This window comes from Montipora capricornis, unplaced genomic scaffold, assembly GCF_036669925.1.
Source record: "Montipora capricornis isolate CH-2021 unplaced genomic scaffold, ASM3666992v2 scaffold_431, whole genome shotgun sequence".
NCBI lineage: Eukaryota > Metazoa > Cnidaria > Anthozoa > Scleractinia > Acroporidae > Montipora > Montipora capricornis.
In genome coordinates, this window is record NW_027180164.1 from 232,409 (window position 1) to 245,000 (window position 12,592).

Here is a 12,592-nt window from a genome sequence, read left to right on the forward strand (position 1 = left end):
CAGCAGTACACCAACACGGCCCCTCCATGCTAAACTCTACAAATTTGAGTGATAAATTTCGTCGAATAACTCAAGTATGGAATATTGCACAGCCCTGAGACTTGGACCGGTTGCTTATTTATTCCTCGTCTATAACAATTCCATTTCTTGACTCAATTTCTTAAATGGTAAGCGATTTTATGTTTTCACTTACTGTAAGTGACGTGCAACCCAAGAATTAAGAAAGTCACAAAGGCTAATCATACCAACCCTGTTCTTAGGGTCTCTCTTCTGTGCCTCAATAATTATTGATGGTGGCAGAGAAGAGAGACCCTGGGAACAAGGATGTTATAATAAGGCATTGTAAACAATTGACCCTTTGACGTCCAAACCGGCCGAAACCGGCCAGACGATTTTACTCGTCAATGGGGAACCCCTGGGAGTCAATGGCTTAAGGTATCACCAAACAGTTGTTCTAGAAAGTTCAATAAAATCCCACACAAGTAAGCCGGTTGCGCTCCTAGTGCCACAGGCTCATGGAACTGTGCACTGGAGTTCACCTGGTTCAACGGTAATGTATACAGGGGCAGAAGACCAATTTCACATGTTAATTATATCTGGCTATAGGAAACTACAATGGTTTAAGTTTAAAAAAACCTAAAGGACAATGACAAAAAAAAAAAAAAAAAAGGGAATCTTGAGGTAAAAAGCATCACTTCTGTCTTTAAATCACTCCAAAAAAATCTCTAGGTTCCGCTATAGTCAAGGTCGTGTCGGAAGCTGAACATACATGCTACTGAAACAAGGTTCTCGTACATTCTAAATGTTACACATCGAAATTAACACCTCGAAACAATAAAAGCACTCTGCATATGGTGTCATGCTTTCATCTGTTTCTCGGTGTTTGGAACCGCTGATGAAACACTCGCACTCGTTTTTGACATACTGTTTGAAGGAATCAAATGCGGATTCTATCAACCCTAACATTAATTAAAATGCACTTTGACAATGACTTCATGAAGTGATCTAAACATGATCATCGATTTTGCTTTTGAAATGTGGCGTTAAACCAAAAGACACCCCTAGAGAAGTAACATTTGCTGGCATTAGATGGAGTAAAATCTGTTAAGTTCACTCCCAGGAGTCAATGGGTTAATAAACTCAGCTTTCTACAGTGACATCACAAGGTAAATTCATAACATACCTTTCATTGTAGATAATGGCATCTGCAGAACAAAACCAAATACATTTAATGCTAGATGTATGATAATTATACAGAGTAATATTATTACTATTAGTGCTGCATTTAAGCATGTACAGGTCAACCCCTTGTTTTAGATGAAAAAAATTAAAATTTTCCTGGTTCCCATGGACCTGTCTTTTGAGTGCAAAGGTTAAGGATAACCATGAGCAACAAGCAGGTACTTTTGGCACATTCAAACAGACCTCCTTAGCTATAATTTGAAAAATTAACAAATCTAATTGCAGCTTCCACTATCCAAAGTGGCCTCTTCTTATTTCTTGATGGGTAGAAATGCAGCAATCAACACACACATGGAATGCCAGAGAAAAGCTACACAGCAAAATAGATCTCAAGGTATTAGAAACCGAGCCACAAAACTGACAATGTGGTAATAACAAGGGTATGCTTAATACTTCATGCACTGAAATATTCATTAAACGTGGGTATTAAAGAAAGAAAAGTTATGTTCATTTGGTCATAGGCGTTCTCTGATCATCGGAGGTGGTGTGCCCCATTGGTTAGGGCACTTGCCTTGACATCCAGGGATCACAAGTTCAAAACACACTCTGACCATGGGTTGAATTTGTTCCTAGATAGTCCCTGGTTCAACTTCTCAGCTGTTACTTCCTAAGAATGGGCTAATGGGGATGTGCCGCTGGATGCGGTCACATTTTCACAACTGGATTGACTATAATGGGGTTGCATTTTCAACAGAGTTACTGACAGAATTACTAGAATGTGGCTGCAAATTGTCGGGAGTTTGCGGGTGAGAAAATTCTGGCTAGTGCAATTTAAAAATGGATGGACTTGACATTTACAAGTCGAATTATTGGTACTTTCCTCCAAACAAGTTGAAGGTTCAATTTACGTACCGGTACATCTGAAGTCCAATGGTATGGCTTGAACTGTAATAATTATTACATTTTGAACCTTCCCCACGGTTGTCTTGGAATTGATAACTTCAATATTTTGGAAGGCCCTTCAATTGGATTTGAAGTGATTAACTTCAAATCAGAAAGTTTACAAGGGGACTCCAGTATTGGCAAACGGAGGTGTTGTTGCACTAAATGGACTTTCACCACTGAGTTAATGCTAACGAAATTGTGGAGTTAACTTGATATTTCAACCCCCTCACAGTCCTGAATATAATTATTGAGTTTTGTTTTAGGTAGATGAAGGCATTCTTGAGACAACACTAACAGATTATAGTCCGAGGTTTGCAAACAATCATGCCAGCAGCATATCGTGGATTTGTTATTTAATACTTTTTGCACAGCAAATCCTACCCTAGGCTTGATTTTCCGCCGCTCACTTGAATTCGGTTATCCTCCCTGAGAAGAGACAGTTGGGCACGTGAGCAATAGATTGTGTCTGTGACGTAATTCAAATATAATTTATGCAAAGTTAATAGTTGCGTGGAAATAGCATTAGGCATCCCAAAACATTGATTTTAACAAAACAGTAATTACATAACAATGCTTAAAACGTCTGTGCGACGTTTCCAGATAATACGAGCTTCAGTGTGTGGTTAAATGATCAATGTGACTTGAATTCAACCAAATCTTCAACTGCTTCAGCTCTCAGTCACCCTCATTGACCCTCTAATATTGCCACCAAAAAGTCTGCAGTAATTCCAATGGAGCTTGAGGAATTTTACACTTGCTCTTACATTAGCGAAGTCTGACGAGAAATCGCAATAGCAATGGATTTGAAAGCTGTATTTGGACCTTGGAACCAACCGGAAAATTAGTGAAGTTTTTGAATTTATGCGGTAAAAAATGACAATCCCCATTCTCAAGCTTCTTGAACACTTTCCGTTGTTGAAATCTTGGATGTTTCCTATCTTAAAAGCACTGTATAGCTTGCACAGACCAGGTCAAAGAACACCTTTGCAGCCAAAAAATATGATTTATGCCTGACCGATTTGTGCAGGCGAGTTTCTGATTGGTGGAGATTAACAATGGCTCACAACACATGTCCAGCCGTGATTTCAGGGGTGATTGCTGGCTCATTTCCCAAAACAGCGGCTGGTAATCGAGCCTAATCCTATCCAATGTAGAGTTACTATGCCAAAAATTTATATTGTAAACAATAGAGTTCAAGGTTGTTTTGAACAGGTCCAAATATCTAACTCTGTGAATGAAAACACCTGCCAGCTAGTTGAAATTTGAACTTGCAACTTCCTCAAAGCAAACTGCCAAGAATAGAGACACCCAACATTGCGTCTCAAAGCTGTGACAAAAACTAACCCTTTTTGTGAAATTAAGATAATTGCCAACGAGTCACCCTCGCGAGGACGTGAGGGTGACGAGGCGGCAGCATTATAAAGCAGTGTGCGCGAGTTGATTTTGGTACGTACAGGGAAAAGATTTCTCGAATTGAAATTCAGCATAAGGTAATATAAGGTAATGTAAGAGTGACATCATCGGTAATTGTTTTCGAGTTAGCCAATGGGATCATCGCGGGATCTTTTAATCTAAACCAATCACATCAGGAGTATCATGATCAATGACAAGATGACCACATGGTCAATCATTTTCTGGCATATTCTGGCGTACTCTTGTTGGCTTGCGAAGGTGTGAAGCAGGCAGGAAAAGGTGAGTGGAAATATTGATATTATACACTCGTGAGCTCTGTTTACCAGGTAGCCACTATCTGTCAAGCTTAGGGGAACTTAGCAAATCAATTTGGATAGTGTTCTTTTTTCAAAATTTCAGGGTTCGGAGCTTGCAACTAAATTATCTCATCAGAAGTTCTCGGGTCCAAAGTTCACTTAAGGTCCAAAGTCCACTTACTGAAGTGCGTGCACCGAAGTAACAGCTCACGATTATTATGCTTCTATTGTATATTTTGTTAGTGGTAAATCATTGTAAGGGCCCTAGTGGTGTGACTAATTTGGATTTTCCACGTGGATATCAAAATGTTTCCATTTTCAGATTCCGCGGGAGATATTTGACTAGACGTATACCTTATCCTTCTAATGGTAGTTTCAATCCCTTTGTAATTTCTAATAAAGAAGCACACGCATTAAATGGAAACATAAAAAACTCGGAAGCTGCAAAACTGTTTGAGGAAAATAGCTATTCATTTGGCAGGGATCACTTCAGTAATTACTGTTTAAAAAATGACGGCAAATTTTCCTGTGCAGTTGATTGTTTCCTGGAGCTGTGTTACGGTGTTTTTTGTAATCATCTTCATACTACTACACGGAATGAGTTTTTTGACATTATCTACGAGTCATGTAATCAAAGAAGAAACCTTGGCGCTATTGACATTGTGCGAGAACCTGTGTGGTTATGTCTCAGAGACCATTGTATGTCATTTTCTGCAATGACTGCCAATGCTGTTTTCAGTGACATATTACATATTTGGGCAGGTTATGTAGAGTACAAATATACTTGTATTGTATATAATTTGGTTGCCACATGATGTGCAGCATGACTGATTGCATGGCTGAACAACAAACAATGACTTAAGCTCCTCACTTATCACTCCAATAGTTCTCAATGCAAGCAGATCAAAATATATTTAACTGTTTTGTGGAGAAGGAACTTGCCAAAAAACAGAAGCAAAATGTATACATAAAAGAGTACAAAAGGAAAAAGAAGAATAATGAATCTGAAACTGAGAAACCTGCTAGACCAGGAAAGCAAAATATATACGTGAGGGAATACAACAGGAGAAAGAAAGACATTGAAACTGAAACAGATCAAAATATCTTTAACGGTATTGTGGACAAGGAAAAATATTTGTCCTTGTTTGACAGTCAAACAAATGGACCAATTCATTCACAGGAATGGCCAAAAAAAAATATGCGGGATTTCCATAATTCTTTGAAATTCAAAATCTATAAATGCAACATCTGCCATGAAGCATGGCCATTGTCAGTAAAACATAAAGAGGAAGCTACTTATGTCTGCTCTAGGTGTGTGCGTGACAAAAATGCCACAAAAAAGTTTTCAGTTGACAATAATATGATACCTTCACAAGTACCAAAAGAATTGCAGGGTCTATCACATTTAAAAGAAATGCTTATAGCTCGTGTTTTCCCAGTAATATCTGTTTATACAAAACCAGGGGGGCAAAAGGCATACAAAGGCCACTGCATTAATTTTTCCCAAGATATTCAAGAGCTAGCTAACTCATTGCCAAGGTATCCAAAGCAGCTGCCTGTGATAGTTGTGTCTGTCAAAGGCAAAGATAATACTCATAAAGATCTTACAGTAAGGCGTGAAAAAGTGAGCTGTGCGCTACATTGGTTAGTTCAGCATAACCCTGTATACAAAAATATCACGATAGATTATGACTACTTGTCCTCCTTGCCCTCTGACGGCACCCCAAGTGAGCTGCATCACATCGATTGTATCGAGAATAATGAAGATATAGATCCAGACAGAGGTCCCCTTGATGTCAATGAAATACCATTCAATGAAGAGCCAGAATTAAGCAGCACAGTCCTTAATCCAGTAACCTTAAAGCCTCAAAAGCAACTTATTACAGATCAGTTGTTGCAAAAGCATAAATTAAATTGGCCACATAGAAATACAAGTCCTATGAATGAATTTAAGATCGAATTTCTAGCGACAATGGCATTTCCTACTCTATTTCCTGATGCTAAAGGAGACCCTACAAACACTGCTATAAAGCGGGGAGTGACTTTAGCAGAGAAAATAAGACACCCTAATTAAATTTGCTGAATATTCTAATGAAGGCTGGACTTACAGGTTTGTAAGCCATCCACAGATTTGCATATTGGGCTTTTAATATGATTCAAAGGCGTAGACTTCTTGGTCAAGGGAGTATTTTCTTGAAACAAAACCCTAGTGATGCAAAGCTGACTGTGGAACAACTTAAACAGATGCTTCAGTCGAATAATCAGTCAACTTTGATGTGCAAACTTATGCATTATGCTAAAAATGTAACAGGTAGCAATAGCTACTGGCACAAAGCAAAAGAGGATTTACGGGCTACCATTGCTCAAGTAGGACCTCCTACAATTTTGTCACGTTGTCTTGTGCAGAGTATCATTGGCCAGAATTTCATAATCTTTTAAGTAATGACCACTGTGGAGATATCAGTCCAAAAATGAGACAAAAACATGTTATTGACAATCCACATCTCATTGACTGGTTTTTTACTGAGCGAACAGATCGCTTTGTGAAGTTTTGGCTGAAGAAATCATTACAGGCTTCTTGGTATAGGTACCGATAAGAATACGCTGTTCAGAGGGGATCAATTCATTGTCATGGAGTTGCAAAATTGCAGAATGATCCAGGGCTTTGTGAACTTACAGCAGTTGCACTGCAAGGTTTTTAGCTTCAAAATATATCAAAGAACACCAAACAAACATATCAAATGAAGAACTTCAAGAACTAAAAAACAAGGAAAGAAGAGGGCAAAAAGCTGAGGAAACTGTTTGCCAATATGTTGACTTTTTATTAACTACTTGGAATCCTTGTTCTCCAGATGAAGGTTGGTCCAAGCCAAATTCTCATCCATGTCAAACACCATATCTTTCCTTAAAAGAAGAAAAAATGGAAGACGACTATGTAAATCTATTAAATTCTGTTCAAAGGCATACATTATGCAGTACTAAGTATTGCCTTAGGCAAAAAGACAGTTCTGAGTTATGCTGCAGGTTTAATTTTCCATTTGATAACTGTAAAACAACTAGGATAGATTTTGAACCTGTCCATACAAAATCAGGTCAGCCAAAGTATAAAGCAGTTATTGTCACTAAACGAAATGACTGTAGATTAAATCGTCATCAACCATTGCAGCTTCAGGGATGGAGAGCAAATTGTGATATCCAAATAATTGTGGACTACCAAGCATGTTTAGAATATCTTGTTAAGTACACATCGAAAGGGGAAAAAGCATCTTCTGTTGTCAATAATGCATTCAGTACAGTTGTTCAGAAGCTTTCAGACACAAGTGACATTCATAACACGTTCAAACAGATAATGATCAAATCTGTCGGACAAAGGGACTATTCAATTCAAGAGGTCATGCATTATTTGCTCTCTCTTAAGTGTGTAAGTGCTTCTTATGAAGTGATAAATGCATCTCTAGATGGCTCAAGAAGAATTCAAATGGTAAGGGATGAGGAATGTTGTACTGCCCCATCCATGCTTGATATATATGCTGAGCGAAGGAAATATATTAAATCATTTCCAAGTGTACTAGAATGCAACTTTGTACAATTCACATCCACATACATTAAGAAGGGCTCAAAACTAGAAAAAAGAAAACCACCAGTAATTGTTAAAACATATCCAAACTATTCGTCAAATCCTCAAAATCAACACTATGGGCTTTTTTTGTAAATATCAACTACTTAAATATAAACCTTGGGAGCATACACCAGATGATGCCTGGAATAATGCTGAACAGTGCAATGAAACATTCAAAACATGTTGGATGGATTTTCTCAGTAGTAACAGTGGCAAGGCTCTAGTTCCTGACTGGGAAATCAAGTTACAAACCTTAAAGGCATCTATCAAGCTAGAAACAGACAATTTTGAAACAGAAAATGATGACGAAAAGGAAAAAGAAGAATGGATGTTTATGTCTGAATTGAATATTCAAACCAATGCTAATGATGCAGAAAGTTCTGTCTTAGCTCCTAAAGGATATTGGCACACTGTTACTGAGTGCTTCGATGAAGAGCAACTAAATTCTGTAGTATCTTGGTTAGTGAATCAAAAATCTCTGAATAATCCTCAGTGGCAAATGCCAGCAAGGATAGTAAATATTTCAAGCTTTAGTGTAAACCAAAGATTGGCATATAACATAGTTTGTGATCACTTTCACAGAAGTGACAAAGAACCTCTACTTCTCCTAATTAAAGGTATTGCAGGGTCAGGGAAAAGTTATCTTATTGATGCAATTAGAAATGTACTCCAAACAAAATGCAAGGTGCTAGCTTACACTGGAAAAGCATCTTTTAATGTGAATGGTGTAACCTTGCATTCATTTCTCAAATTGCCAATTGGCTCAAAAAGACTCACTGAACCAAAAGGAATAGCACTACAACAGCTTCAAAGTAATCTAGAAAATGTTAAGTATTTGATAATAGATGAATATTCTTTGGTTGGTCAAAGTTTGCTGGCTGGATAGATTCTAGATGCCAGCAAGCAACAGGCCTGGCAAATCAGAGTTTTGGTGGTCTTTCTGTTATTGTTGTAGGTGATATAGAACAGTTACCCCCTGTTGGTGATAAACCACTTTACCATTCAATGCCCAAAACAGATAAGCAAATTCAGGGCTATCTCATGTATCAACAGTTTAAAACAGTAATTCCATTGATTCTTAACCACAGAGTTGATGGTAACAGTAGTGAGCAGCACCTTTTTAGGGATCTTCTCAGAGCACGTGATGGTGAATCCACACCAGCTGATTGGCATACATTACTTTCCAGAACTCCAGACCGTGTATCAAATATCCAGGAGTTTAAAATGTCATCAATAAGACTATCGTATCTCAAGTCTAGCGTTGCAGAGATCAACATTGCCAAATTAAAAGCTATTAATCATCCAATAGCAACTATAAAAGCTCGTCACTCTGGTGGTGCACAGAACCTTAGCTCGGATGAAATGGGAGGCCTAGAGCCTGTGATTTACTTAGCAAAAGGAGCGAGAGTGATGCTAACTATGAACATCTGGACTGAAGTTGGACTTTGTAATGGCGCCCTAGGAACAGTATTAGATTTTGTTTATCCACATGACCAGACTCCCCCAACACTACCAATTTGTGTTCTCGTACAGTTTGATGAGGATTATAATGGCCCTACTCTTTCTCCTAGATTTCCAAGATGTGTTCCAATCTGTCCAATAACACAGGTTTCTCAAAACATATCAAAGGAATGTGAAAGACAACAATTACCCCTTAAGTTAGCATCCACAAGAGTCAAGGTTTAACGCTAAAGAAAGCCTGGGTTGATCTTGGTCCTTCAGAAAAATCTTCAGGAATGACATACGTTGCACTTAGTAGAGTTAAAAAACTTGAAGACCTGATTGTAGAACCTATGACCCTGGAGAGACTGCAAGCACCCCGTAAAATGTGTAATTTACATTACAGACTCAAAGAAGAAGAGCGGTTAGATCGTTTAGCCAAACTTACTTTGCAGAGTTTATTGTAGAATCCGGTTGCTCAAAATATATCAAACATCAATCCAATAAAAGCACTTTTTACAATTAAAGTTTAATTAACCAACATTAACCTTGCCTCAAGATAATCTAGAGGCTAGAGAATTTTAGCTTGTTATAATGGCATATATTTATTTAAAACTGCTACAATGTACTTAACCTTAATTAATATCTTTTTTAACAGCTTCTTTGTGAGAAAATGTCAAAGCGTACGCCACACCTTAACTCAGGTAAGTGTTGTTATTATAAGGGGTTTGCGGGGGGTGGGGTGAGGGTGGGCAGTAGGAAATGCAACTAATGCAAACATTATCAAAATTTGAGCCTCCAAACAATCTTTATAATTTTTCCATGCCACAGGTGAGCAAACTGGTGAATAGATGCTAAACACAGAGTCTACAGTTATTCATTTCCTATTTGACATGTTGCTTTTTTAATTTTTTCCTTAGAATCACTCCGTGGCTTTATACATAATTTAAGCCCTGTAAAGCGCTCAAAGAAATTGGATTGGTTTGAGTTCCATCTGCAAACAAGTCCCTCCAAAGTACAGCGTGTAGTTGGATTTAATATCCCAAGTCACTCAACCTTCAGTGAACATAAGGAATCCAAAACCCCTGTGCTGCTGTCAAATACTAAGAACAATGATTCTAACAAGGACATTATCTTCAACTAACAGTCAGTTGTAAGGTCTGCACCAGCATTCGACATTGACTTTGATTATTCTCCACACATTGCCGCATCTGTATCATCCTCCTCTTCAGTGCAGCCTGCTGTTACAATCACTCTAGAACAGGTACCAACTCTAAAGATTAACCAGAAAATCAATGTCACAGCAACCATTTCATTAGGCAATGAACAACCCAAGCCAGTTGAAGTGAAATCCACTCAAAAGATGACACTCGTCAAAGAGGATTGTGTCTTAGAAGACGAAACAGGAACAGCTGAAATTCACATTTGGGATGAGCTCATCAACAAGGTCAAAAATGGGACAACATATGAATTCCAAAACCTGAACGTCAAGCACTTCAAAGGCAGTACCCACTTGGCAACAACACCAGCAACGACCTTCAAAGAAGCCAGTAAACAACTTCAGTCTGTGCAAGGACCTACACTACTGGAAAACCCAGAAAAAGAAGTTCAAGTCGAGATGTTCAAGTTTCTTAACAACCTAAGTGTATTCGTGGCTTGCCAAGCTTGTAAAAAGAATTTAACGGAGAGCTCCCATCAAAAAATATTAAATGCAGGAACTTTGGAGTGCGGCAGTGTCAGAGTGACTGCAAGAGAGATGCATCTGTACAAGTAAAAGTACAAATAGATGGTCTACAAAGAATCATTGTATTGATAGTTATATATACGAATTATCTTCAGTGTTACACTCACTATGGCTGAAGATGATGTTGAAACATCGAAACATGTTCCGAAAATTCAAAAGTGTGGTTGTATTTTTTAAAATATTACTAACAAATAGATGGAAAAGAAATGTGGCTAACAGCATTCACAGATGCCATTGAAAGTCTTCTGACTGTGTCTCCAGATGTTTCCCTTATGAGTAACTCAGAAGCCATTGAAGACCTGCTCATGGACCTTACGGATATCCACTTCACCTATAATGTCCACAAAAATGGCATAACCGAGGTCACATCTGTTTCACATGGACTGGCGTAATGACACTATAGAACGATCAGTTAATGAGCCTTCTTGCCATGAAGCTACTATAAATTACGTTGAAATTTGCGTTCTAAAATTAAGTTAAAACACAGACATGCAATATTTTAACATTGCGAAAAACAATGTATAGCATGTGGAATTTGCATCTGTAATCTCTAGGTAAGGTAAGTTCTTCAAGACATTTTACAAAACAAACAATAGCATGTGAGATTTGCATTTGGAATCTCTGTTACAAGTTGAGTTGTTAAAGCCATTTCAAAAAAAACATAGAATGTGAGATTTGCATTTGGAATCTGTGTTACAAGTTTAGTTGTTAAAGACATAAAAAACAATAGCATGTGAGATTTGCATTTGAATTCTCTATTACAAGTTCACTTCTTAAAGATACTTTTAAAAAACAATAGCTTGTGAGATTTGCATTTGTAATCTCCGTTACAAGTTCAGTTCTTAAAGACATTTTTAAAAAACAATAGCTTGTGAGATTTGCATTTGTAATCTTTGTTGCAAGTTTACTTCTTAAAGGCATTTTAACAAACAAACAACAGCATGTGACATTTGCATTTGTCATCTCTGTTACAAGTTTAGTTCTTAAATACCTTTGAAAAAAACGAACAATAGCATGTGAGGTTTGAATTCTGATCTCTGATACAAGCCTGCATTTGTAATCTCTGTTAACAAGCTGTTTCTTAAAAATATTTTTCAAAAAAGTAATACCATTTCGCATTGGGAATAACATTTGCAATCTACGTTTCAAGTCCTGTTTTTAAATACATTAAAAAAAGTTACAACTTCTGTTATTAAAGCCATTTTAAAACAAAGAAAAGTGTGTGATATTAGTTTCATCTTTGTCAAAAGTGATGCAAGGGACATATTTCACCTGTAATCTACCCCACAAGTTGAATCCTTCTAGACATTTTAAAAGCCAAAGATTGCACTGCTTTTTTAAACAAAGATTCAATTTTAAAAATGGTCTATCCTCCGGTTACTTCTTAATTTTCCCTCGGCACACAGCTGTGCCAGTGTTTACTCGTTGGCACTCTATCGGTAGGTATTTCTAGTAATAATTAGTATATACTAAAACAGTGGATAGCGTTGAACATGCACACTGATTGGCTACTCAAACTCCAGATATCCTTTGCTATCCACCTCCAAGCAATTCATGTGGAATTTGGGCCCGAAAATGTTGTAATCTTTGCAGGAATAAATGAGCTACTAAAACAACTATTCACCTCAATGTTGGTGACTAGTGGTGAATATTTACCTTGCCACTTTGTGGCTCGGTAAATATCCACCACTAGCCACCTCCAGTTCGGTGATAAGCTGTTAATTACAGTTATAGGAAGGTGTTAGCTTTTTACTCATATGAACTAATTTTTTGGTGACTTTTTGCATTTGCAAGCTTACAGACTGCATTAAATCCCAGAATCTGGAGACCAGAATCCAAAATCTGAAATCCAGAATCCTAATTTAAGTATCTTAGAACTAAGAGAGCACTGCTGATTAAAATACATGTATGACTATAAGTGGAAAAGTATAAAACAATAAATCAATAGTTGGC

At 37.5% G+C, this 12,592-nt stretch overlaps 2 pseudogenes; both read left to right on the forward strand.

Annotated features, from left to right (window-relative positions):
* The first annotated feature begins 4,728 nt into the window (after nucleotides 1-4,728).
* LOC138035688 (uncharacterized) lies at nucleotides 4,729-9,362 on the forward strand (annotated as a pseudogene).
* A 206-nt stretch (nucleotides 9,363-9,568) lies between these two features.
* On the forward strand, nucleotides 9,569-11,126 carry LOC138035689 (uncharacterized; annotated as a pseudogene).
* The last annotated feature ends 1,466 nt before the right edge of the window (nucleotides 11,127-12,592 follow it).